The sequence below is a fragment of the Tachyglossus aculeatus genome, chromosome 1 (genome assembly GCF_015852505.1).
Source record: "Tachyglossus aculeatus isolate mTacAcu1 chromosome 1, mTacAcu1.pri, whole genome shotgun sequence".
In the NCBI taxonomy this organism is placed as follows: Eukaryota; Metazoa; Chordata; class Mammalia; order Monotremata; family Tachyglossidae; genus Tachyglossus; species Tachyglossus aculeatus.
This window is the reverse complement of record NC_052066.1, coordinates 113,556,506-113,568,395: the sequence shown is the minus strand read 5'-3', so window position 1 is coordinate 113,568,395 and position 11,890 is coordinate 113,556,506. Positions and strand designations below refer to the sequence as shown.

At 41.3% G+C, this 11,890-nt stretch overlaps 1 non-coding gene across 1 annotated transcript; it reads right to left on the bottom strand.

Annotated features, from left to right (window-relative positions):
- Positions 1–221: 221 nt before the first annotated feature.
- On the bottom strand, positions 222–359 carry LOC119937510. Its single transcript, XR_005454137.1, has one exon. It is a non-coding gene; the product is annotated as a small nucleolar RNA SNORA7 (small nucleolar RNA).
- Positions 360–11,890: the final 11,531 nt, after the last annotated feature.

Sequence of the window (11,890 nt, the reverse complement as noted above, 5' to 3'; positions counted from 1 at the left end):
CTTGTCTTATGCCATCAAGTCATTTCCAACCATAGCAACTCCATGGACACATCTCTCCCAGAACGCCCCACCTCAATCGGCAATCGTTCTGGTAGTGTATCCATAGTTTTCTTGGTAAGAATATGGAAGTGGTTTACCATTGCATCCTTCCACGCAATAAACTTTAGTCTCCACTCTCAACTCTCTCCCATGCCACAGCTGTCCAGCACAAGTGAGTTATGACTTGTAGTAGATTGCTTTCCACTTGCTAGCCACTGCCCAAGCTAGAAATGGAATGGGTATCCCTCTGCTTGACTCTCCCTCCCATTGCCGAGATTGGTAGAATACTGGAAACTCTCCAGGTGTGATCCTGAGAGGGAAATCCCCATTTTACAAGTGAGGAAATTGAGGCCAAGAGAAGTTAAGTGATTAGTTCAAGGTCAACCAGGAGGCAAGGAGTGGAGGCAAGACTAGAACCCAAGTCTCCTAACACCTGCTTTTGCTTTTTTTCATTAGGCCATACTGCCTCTCAGATTGTCCACACCCATCTTGAAATCTGTGGGACAAAGAGATGGATCCAAGACCCAGGAAAGGCTTGTCCGTACTGAGCAAAACCCCAACACAAATAACATATGAAATTGTAGATAAAATAGTTAAATCCAAGCCATCCAAGAAACATTCCTTAATGATCACACCGTCATGGTAAAAAGATTTCAGTGAATGAAGAAATGAAGAAGGGAAAGACAGGAGAGTGACAAGGTCATCCCCATGGCATTTATGTACACATCAACATACTCTGCCACTTCCCCTGTCTCCAATTTGTTTTAATAACTTTTATTGAGCACTTAATGTGCAGAGCACTGTACTAAACTCTTGGCAGAGTACAGAATAACAGAATTAACAGGCACATTCCCTGCCCATAACGAGTTCACAATCTAGAGGGGGAAACAGACCTTAATAATAGGCAGTAAGCTCCTTGAGGACAGGAGTCATTTCTATAAAAACAACTGTATTGTACTCTCACAAATGCTTAGAACAGTGCTCTGCATACGGTAATCAATAGTATTTATTGAGGTATGTGTGCAGAGCACTGTGTTAAGAGTTTGGGAAAGTACAATATAACAGCATAATAGACACTTTCCCTGCCCAAAACTAGCAAGACAAGGAGAGCAGTCCTCTCGATAAATACCATTGGTTGGGTTCTAATGTCTATGAGGGCTGAGATTGTGTCTACCTATTTTCTTGTACTCTCCCAAATACTTAATACAGTCCCCTCTAGACTGTAAGCTCATTGTAGACAGGGAATGTGTCTGTTTACTCTTATATTGTACTCTCCCAAGCACTTAGTACAGTGCTCTGCACACACTAAGTGCTCAATAAATGATTGAATGAAAGCTCTCAAAAAATACCATTGATTCAGCTGATCTGTCCCATGTCTGGCAATGGTACAGCAACTGAGGCTTTTATGTTGGGTATTTCCATTTTAAATGCCCAGTCTCCCTGCCACTAAATGCCACACTTCAGATATAGCACCCCTGTTTATAGGGACTTGTGAAGGGGGACAAAGGATTCGGGAACTCTGGAAAGGGGTAGAAGTCAATCAATCAATCATATTTATTGAGCGCTTACTGTGTGCAGAGCACTGTACTAAGCACTTGGGAAGTACAAGTCGGCAACACATAGAGACAGTCCCTACCTAACAGCTGGCTCACAGTCTAGAAGGGGGAGACAGAGAACAAAACCAAACATACTAACCAAATAAAATAAATAGAACAGATTTGTACAAGATAAATAAATAGAGTAATTAATATGTACAAACATATATACATATACACAGGTGCTGTGGGGAAGGGAAGGAGGAAAGATGGGGGGATGGAGAGGGGGACGAGGGGGAGAGGAAGGAAGGGGCTCAGTCTGGGAAGGCCTCCTGGAGGAGATGAGCTCTCAGTAGGGCCTTGAAGGGAGGAAGAGAGCTAGCTTGGCGGATGGGAAGAGGGAGGGCATTCCAGGCCAGGGGTAGGACGTGGGCCGGGGGGGGGGGGTCTATGGCGGGACAGGCGAGAACGAGGCACGATGAGGAGATTAGCAGCGGAGGAGCAGAGGGTGCTGGCTGGGCTAGCGGAGAGAAGGGAGGTGAGGTAGGAGGGGGTGAGGTGATGGACAGCCTTGAAGCCCAGGGTGAGGAGTTCCTGCCTGATGCGCAGATTGATCAGTAGCCACTGGAGATTTTTGAGGAGGGGAGTAACATGCCCAGAGCGTTTCTGGACAAAGACAATCTGGGCAGCAGCATGAAGTATGGATTGAAGTGGGGAGAGTCCTCCAGACATGTTCAAGTTTCTAGAGATTTCCGCTGCAAGATTTTAAGTAATGAACCCCATAAGATTCTAAGCTCCTACTAGCTGGTAACCTCCCAATAATGCCTTGTAAACTCCATGAGGACAGATATCCGGTCTACCAATTCTATTGATTTGCACTCCCAAGCACTTAATACAGTGCTTTGCACAAAAAGTACCCCTAACTGATTGCTTAATGTACCACAGACCTTTTACTTCCAAGGCCTAGTGGATAGAGCACGGACCTGGGAATCAGAAGGACCTGGGTTCTGATCCCGGCTCTGTCACCTGTCTGCTGTGTGGACAACGAACTGTAAAGGAACCTGAAGCACTATTCCTCCTGGCAAAGTTCCCTACTGATCTTCATATTTTCTTTATGATGTCTTAGTATTTTCTTTCATCAATCTTTTTGTATCTCTCACCAGTCTCCTCCTCCCTCTTTCTGATGAGATTTCTGCACTCCCTGAAGGCCAGAGACCACACCTAATCCCATCTGTGTATTGTTTCCCAGGACTCTACACACAATAAACACTTAATACTGTTACTATTCTGGACACCCACTGTTTGTTGTTTTTAAGTAACTGGCTTAGTGGAAAGAGCACGGGCTTGGGAGTCGGAGGTCATCGGTTCAAATCCCGGCTCGGCCACTTGTCAGCTGTGTGACTTTGGGCAAGTCACTTAACTTCTCTGTGCCTCAGTTTCCTCATCTGTAAAATCGGGATTATGACTGTGAGCCCCCCGTGGAAGCAGCGTGGCTCAATGAAAATAGCACGGGCTTTGGAGTCAGAGGTCATGGGTTCAAATCCCGGCTCTGCCAATTGTCAGCTGTGTGACTTTGGGCAAGTCACTTCACTTCACTGTGCCTCAAATTACCTCATCTGTAAAATGGGGATTAAGACTGTGAGTCCCCTATGGGACAACCTGATCACCTTGTAAACTCCCCAGCACTTAGAACAGTGCTTTGCATATTATAAGTGCTTAATAAAATGCCATCATTATTATTATTAAAATGGGGATTAAGACTGTGAGCACTTAGAACAGTGCTTTGCACATAGTAAGTGCTTAATAAACGCCATTATTATTATTAGAGAAGCAGCGTGGCTCAGTGGAAAGAGCCCGGGCTTTGGAGTCAGAGGTCATGGTCAAAATCCCTGCTTTGCTAATTGTCAGCTGTGTGACTTTTGGCAAGTCACTTAACTCCTCTGTGCCTCAGTTACCTCATCTGTAAAAGGGGGATTAAGATTGTGAGCCCCACGTGAGACAGCCTGATCACCTTGTAACCCCCCAGTGCTTAGTACATTGCTTTGCACATAGTAAGTGCTTAATAAATACCATCATTATTATTATTGGGAATCAGAAGACCTGGGTTCTAATCCCAGCTCTGCCACTTGTCTGCTGTGTGACCTTGGGAAAGCCACTTAACTTCTCTGTGCCTCAGTTACCGCATCTTTAAAATGGGGATTAACACTGTGAGCCCTATGTGGGGCAACCTGATTACCTTGTATCTACCTGAGTGCTCAGAACATAGTAAGCACTTAAATACCATCATTATTGTTATTATTACTGCAGGGTAAAACCTCCACCAGAAAGGAGGCAGGAGTTACGAAAGTAGATTAAGCTCAAACCAATCAGTTTAGCTTCATGTTAACTCCAGCTAATTCATTTTTTTTCTGGTTAAACTTTTTATTCCCTAGGGATTCAAATTGTCAGCTCTCCTAGAATGAGAGGCATGTGCTCCTGAAGAAACTCACTCGACATAAAACTTGTGACGTCATTTTTACATGTTAACTTATGTCAAGTATACACCATGATACTACGTTGCCTTGTATTCCAGATGGATGGATGCTGTGAAAAGAATGGTCCCTAATTATTTAATGGTGTCCAATCTACACACATAAGGAAATATCTATACTGAGACAACTTCTGATAATCACTGGCAAAATGAGAAAGCGCTTAGTACAATGCAAGTACTTAGTACAGTGCTCTACACACAGTCAGTGCTCAATAAATACGATTGAATGAATGAATTGAATACCTGTTCTCCTTTGCCCTTAGACCATAAGCCCCATGTGCGACAGGAACTGTCTAATTTGATCACATTGTATCTACTCCAGTACTGAGAGCAGGGCTGGATACTCAATTCCCACAATTATCACTGTTATCCTCTGTTCTTGCCTGATGAGCCCAGATAAACATGGAGAATGAACCACAGTTTCAGAAATTGCTTATATTCTACAGGAATTCAAAGGGAAGAACTTCCCCAGTTTGCCAGGGGGATGTTACTGTGTGATATGCAGGACATATGAAAATGTTGTTTCTAATGTACGTGGACTTTCAAAACGGTGCATACAAAACAGGCTTCAGACATTCCATTGCCCTGAGGGAAAAAAATGGATGATTTTTTATTTTAATATCTGTCTTCCCCTATAGACTGTATGCTCCTTGTAGGTATTGATCTCATCCACTGACTCTACTGCATTGAACTTTTCCAAGCACTTAGTAAAGTGCTCTGCATGCAGTAAGGGCTCATATACCACTGATTGATTGATGGGGCAGTTTGTCCCTTAAAGGGGAGCAAACCCTCCCTTTCTGGTGCGTGCAAGGAACTATTCATCCAGTGTCAAAGCTGAGTAAATGCATCTATTTTTAAATCATTCCTTCAGTTATTTGATCAGCACAGACCTGACCCACTACCCAGTTCTCTACTTGAATAAGCAAATGACAACAAGACTATTTTTAAAACTAGGTCAATCAAAAAGAGCTGCCCTTTGAAAAAAAAACACGCTGCCTCCTACCAAACTATGTAAATCAATAGTGATGAATTGCAGTTATACAGTAATCTAAAAATATTGCTTGTATAAAGGAATTCATCAGAAATCAGTGTCACCAAAATTGTCATACAAAAGGGAAGAAGTGATGTATACAGAACCTCTAACTGTATTGTTAGCAGTAATGTATAATTAAATTAGCTTGGTAACAGATGGAAGGAATGTAAGTCAGTTTGTCACAGAAGGCAGGCATTTAAGCTAATGAGTAATCACAACAGCACAATGCAAACAGTTAATTGTTTGGGGTAGAGGTCTGCTTATGCTATCCTTCAGTTCAATTAGTGTTAATAGGGACATTTTATTTATTTAGATACTGTCTCTCTCATATTTAGAACTGTAGCCTTTTTTTCTGTGCAAAGAAAATAGCTTCAGATTACAATGATTGTCAAATATAAGAATAAAATGATTTGCATCAGGATTTTTTACTATGCAGGAAATTAACTCACCTCGTATTTTAATTTAGGAAACCAACACAACCTGAATGGAAGAAGATGTAGGCAAAAGTTTCAATCAAAATAACTGTCTTGAATGAACCAAATTACTGTTTTTCATTAGAAGTAAAATAAATATATAATACAACAGAGTTGGGTAAGCAAAATAAATAGATCTAAGCCTCTAGACTCCTTGTGGGCTCGTCTACCAACTCTGTTGTTCTCTCTCAAGGGTTAGTGCATTGCTTTGCACACAGTAAGGCCTCAATAAATACACTTGATTGATTAATTGAGCCTATAGCACACTGCCTAGCAACAAACACTTGAGGGAAGATTTTGATAACTCTGGGCTTCAGTTTCCAGATCTGTAAAATGGGGATGATGATGATGACAACCCATGATGTGGTTTTGAAGCTAGATAAGGTGAAGGATGAAGGCTGCAATAATTACAGTTACTGTATTGTTCAGTTCAATCTCATATTAAATTTTCCAACATAAACTTGATTATAATAATAATATTTACAGCATTTTTAAGTGCTTGCTATGCTTCAAACACTGTCCTAAGCACTGAAGTAGATACAAAAGATAATCAGGCCCCAAATGGGGCTCACAGTCTAAGTAGAAAAGAGAACAGGTATTGAATCCCCTTTTTGCAGATAAGGGAACTGAGGCACAGAGAAGTGACTTTCCCAGTGTCACACAGCAATTAAGTAGTGGAGTTAGAATTAGAACCCAGAACCTCCTATTCCCAGGCTTGGGCTCTTTCCACTAGGTCACGGTGGTTGTTATTAGATAAACTCTTGCTTAAACAACTCTGACTTGTGTTTTCCTGCATCTGGCTTTTTGTCCTAAATTACAAACTTCCAGTTTCTCCACTTGTGCTTACTGGCTTTGAAGAAATAGTTTTTCACCCTCAGAAATGTTCCATAAAATCATTTATAAGTAACCTGTTTTACAAAATTGCTAGAGCAAGATTCTGGTCTCCATTGATGGAAAGATTTACTTCCCACCCACACAGTCAAAAAGGAACTGAAGATAAACCAGGGCTCATGGTTTTGTAAGTACAAAGGACAAATAAAAAGCTGAAGTACTTGAACACAACACTTAATGAACTTTTCTCTCACCTTGGTGTTTTGGGGTCATGCTCTATGATTACTCTTCTTAGGACTGTAACACAGCAGCCAGCTCACCTACAGCGCAACAAACATTTTAGTGAGCAGGTGTGGCCTTTGAAATGTATTTTAGAGTGGGTGATCAGGGCAGGGCTGTTAACTACAGTCCGGATTACTCCAATAAATTCACCTGGGCCATTCAGGCCAAAACTGATTTTTTTGTTAGTTTGTTTGTTTGTTATCACTTAATTTACAAGTACACGCCTCCCCTGTATTTCCTGCTTCAAATTCTTTAGTAAGCTTTGGATCTTTTAGACTGTGAGCCCACTGTTGGGTAGGGACTGTCTCTATATGTTGCCAATTTGTACTTCCCAAGCGCTTAGTACAGTGCTCTGCACATAGTAAGCGCTCAATAAATACGATTGATGATGATCACGATTCTGAGCCACAGAAATGGCTAGTGTGTCACTCTCCACTGGTCACTCAGTGAAAAATAAGGCTCTAAGAACTACTGAAGGAGAAATCAGGAAAAGGTGCACAGCAACCAGACATTTCCAAACAGTTAGGATTCAGACCCAAAAGCTTAGGAGAGAGGAAAAGGTGAAAATTAAATCCAACTGTCTACACACGACTAGATGTACAGATTTGGGTATACACACAAACTATTAAAAGTACATAAGTAAACATTTTTCTGTACAGGGTTCTGAGCATGTATACTCACAGTTTTGCACAAGGCCAGCTCCTTTAGCAAGAAACCAGCTTCCTAGCCAGACAGACACACAGAAACAACTAGTGAGGCTTTCCTCTCTGAAGTTTGAAAGCCCTGCCCAGCTTGTTGATTGACTCTCATTCTCAGGTGCTTCTGGTACACCTAGGCTTCTGGGAAATGCATTTCTCAGAGACAGCATAAATTGCAAGAATACTCTTGTTTTCAAAAGGGGCTTGATTACTATCACAAAGGCTCTCCAAACACCTCCTTCAACTGCATTCTATTCAATGACAAATAATTCATAGAAAAAACACATTTTCTTACAGCACAGTTTTAATATAATTTTACTCATTTGGGTATGGTTTGATTCATCTTTCCTAATCATTTACTTCCATTTTTTTGTATTTATTTCCACAGTACATGAAGAGGAAGAGAGGGATGGATAATGCACAGCAACATTTAATAATTGTCTCTGGAAATTAGGAACACATGCTATGAACTATTCACTTCCTGGATTCCTGGATTCACTTCCTGTATATATGTATATATGTTTGTACATATTTATTACTCTATTTATTTATTTTACTTGTACATATCTATTCTATCTATCTATTTATCTATCTATCTATTTATTTTATTTTGTTAGTATGTTTGGTTTTGTTCTCTGTCTCCCCCTTTTAGACTGTGAGCCCACTGTTGGGTAGGGACTGTCTCTATATGTTGCCAACTTGTACTGCCCAAGCGCTTAGTACAGTGCTCTGCACACAGTAAGCGCTCAATAAATACGATTGATTGATTGATTGATTGGCTTGAAATGCTTCAGGCATCTCAATGCTCTTTTAACTACATGGTCAAGAAAGGAAGATTAAACCCTGAACTTTTTCAAACAATGGTTGTATCTATTTATACACAAACACAAAGGATATGGAGAAAATGAAAGCTGTAGGGCTGTTAACTAACATTGCCAGTCTCTCTTCTTTCCAATGTGTTTAACAGTTGATTGTCTTGTAAGTTTCAGCTATTTTAAAACCAACACCATCTAGCAGCTGGAAAAGTTAACTACTTCCCTTTATTTACAAGAATGTTCAGAAGACACTTCACTTCCAAAAAATAGCCAAAACTTGGTATCAGAAGACGGGCCTGTTGGAAACTAACCAGAACAGAATGAAAAAACAAAAAAACAACTTTGTCCATTGCTGAGTCCAGTTATCCTGGTGTTTGAACCCACTTTCAGATGATAAAGGCACTTTGGGAGGAGCATGGATTCTTTTAGCCCTTTAGCTGATTTATGGTGTTGCAACATTTGTATTTGCGGTGCACATGGCCCTAGTAGTCTGAAAGAGTTAATACTCTTCTCAAGTGATTGATATAGTGTTGGGGTAAATTTAAGCACTTGAAGAAATGGAATTTCCCAGAGTTTTTTTGTTTTTGTTTTTTTTTTAATCTGAAAGGCAGTCTTCGACTCACAAACCCAAAATACAGCAATAAATATCTTAAATTTTAAAAATCAAATGGTTCATTCTTCAAAAAAAAATATTCAAGTTTCATTTTAAACTGTGGTTTCCTTACTTTAGGCATTTTAAAAATCCTTAGCATTTCACTTTCTGCCTTCCCAGGGGCAAATCATGTGTAAAAATACTTAAGGTGTCATGGTGAATAGCTTTTATCAAGTGGATGGATGGATACCAAATTATTTTTTTAAAGCCGTTAAAAATGAGATAAACCTGCACTTGCTAATCCAAAGTGATAACAAGTACAAAACTGTTTCCTTCCTATTCTTCACCTTGGCATTAAAAGCAGTGAAATATTTATATAGTGTATGTAATACTGAAGAGAAGACAGCATGGTCTAGTGACAAAAGCATGTCAGGAGACTTAAGTTCTAATTGGGGCTGTGCCACTAGCCTGCTGTATTATCTTCAGTAAGCTTTTTTTTAACCTCTATCCATCCTAGTTTCCTCATCTGTGAAATGGGAATATTAATATCTCTCACTCCCTACTCACAAGGGGGTTGTGATGATGAACTGTGATAACTCATGTGGAAGTATTTTGGAAAACAAAAGTACTATACAAATTCAAGGTAAATAATTATTACCTATGTCAATCAGGAGACTCTTTTTGCCTAATTATCCAAGGAATTGCAGCAATCTAAAAATGGCTTTAACATTAAATTGTTTTGTTTTCAGAGCTGGAAAATTTAAAAGAAAGCAATGTTATGCTACTTGTGTTTATCTTTTTTGCAGATACAGTAACAATTATGTCAGTGTGGATTTACTGAGTAAACATGCTGAGTATAAAATTAAACTTCCATGATATTTTAATCTAATGAACTAATGCAGCTGTTTGTTTTATTTAGAGAAGCTAAGCCCTTCCCCATTGTTCTCTAGCTCTACTTTGCCCCCAGTATTCCTATGACAGAATGAATCAGCTTCCGCCTAATGGAAATTCCCTATTATTTCCTGCTCTCTCACTCTCCTTTAAATTGGCAAATAACTCACCAGGGAGAGAAGTGGAAGTAAGACTTTTGGATAGGATAAGTGCTATGTGAAAGAAGAAGTGTAGCCTGGGAGTCATAAGACCTGCATTCTAATCACAGCTCTGCCACTTGGCTGCTGTGTGACTTTGGGCAAGCCCCTTAACTCCTCTGTGCCTCAGTTTCCTCATGTGTAACACGGATTGTGTCCAATCTGATGTGGGACACGGATTGCGTCCAATCTGATTATCTTGTGTAATAATAATAATGGTAGTATTTATTAAGTACTTACTATGTGTCAAGCCCTGTTCATTCATTCAACTGTATTTATTGAGTGCTTACTGTATGCAGACCACTGTACTAAGCACTTGGAAAGTAGAAATTGGTGACATATAGAGACAGTTCCTACCCAACAATGGGCTCACAGTCCAAAGGGGGAGACAGATAACAAAACAAAACATGTAGAGAGGTGTCAAAACCATCAGAATAAATAGACTTACAGCTATATCACATCATTAACAAAATAAATAGAGTAATAAATATGTACAAATATACACAAGTGATGTGAGGAGGGGAAGGGGTATGGCAGGGGGAGGGAGTAGGGGCGATGGAGAGGGGAGGAGGAGCAGAGGAAAATGGGGGGGCTCAGTCTGGGAAGGCCTCCTGGAGGAGGTGAGCTCTCAGTAGGGCTTTGAAGGGAGGAAGAGAGCTAGTTTGGTGGATATGTGGAGGGACGGCATTCCAGGCCAGAGGTAGGATGTGGGCCAGGGGTTGATGCGGGACAGGCGAGAACAAGGCATAGTGAGGAGGTTAGCAGCAGAGGAACAGAGGGTGAGGGCTGGGCTGTAGAAGGAGAGAAGGGAGGTGAGGTAGGAGGGGGCAAAGTGATGGAGAGCTTTGAAGCCCATAGTGAGGAATATTTGCTTCATGCTAAGGTTGATAGGCAATCACTGGAGATTTTGAGGAGGGGAGTGACATGCCCAGAGCGTTTCTGTAGAAAGATAATCCGGGCAGCAGAATGAAGTATAGTATAGCAGGGAGAGACAGGAGGATGGGAGATCAGAAAGGAGGCTGATGCAGTAATCCAGTCAGGATAGGATGAGAGATTGAGCCAACAAGGTAGTGGTTTGGATGGAGAGGAAAGGGTGGATCTTGGTGATGTTATGAAGGTGAGACCAGGAGATTTTGGTGACTGATTGGATGTGTGGGGTGAACGAGAGATCGTAGTCAAGGATGACACCAAGGTTGCGGGCTTGTGAGACGGGAAGGATGGTAGTGTCATCCACAGTTATGGGAAAGTCAGGGAGAGGACTGAGTTTGGGAAGGAAGATAAGGAGCTCAGTCTTGGGCATGCTGAGCTTTAGGTTGTGGGCGGACATCCAGGTGGAGATGTTCTGAAGGCAGGAGGAGATATGAGCCTGGAGGGAGGGAGAGAGAACAAGGAAGGAGATGTAGATTTGGGTGTCATCTGCATAGAGATCATAATTGAAGCCGTGGGAGAAAATGAGTTTACCAAGGGAGTGAGTCAAGCCCTGTTCTAAGCACTGGAGTAGATACAAGGTAATTAGGTTGTCCTATATGGGGTTTACAGGCTTAATCCCCATTTTACAGATGAGGTAACCAAGGCACAGAGAAGTTATGTGATTTACCCAAGGTCACACAGCAGACAAATGGTGGAGCCGGGTTTAGAACCCATGACCTCTAACTCCCAAGCCCGTACTCTTGCCACTAGGCCACACGGCTTCCTGGAAGCAAAGTGCTCCTGTAGAACATCATGCTTAGTGATGGAAGGTGTGATTAAAAAAATCACTAAAGTGTGGTTTCCATCTCTAAGATTCCTTCATTGCCTGTAGTAAGGATGGGGCCTTCACTACTCTTCGATGGTGTTTGATATTGTGTGCAAATCAATCAATCATATTTATTGAGCGCTTACTGTGTGCAGAGCACTATACTAAGCGCTTGGGAAGTACAAGTTGGCAACACATAGAGACAGTCCCTACCCAACAGTGGGCTCACAGTCTAAAAG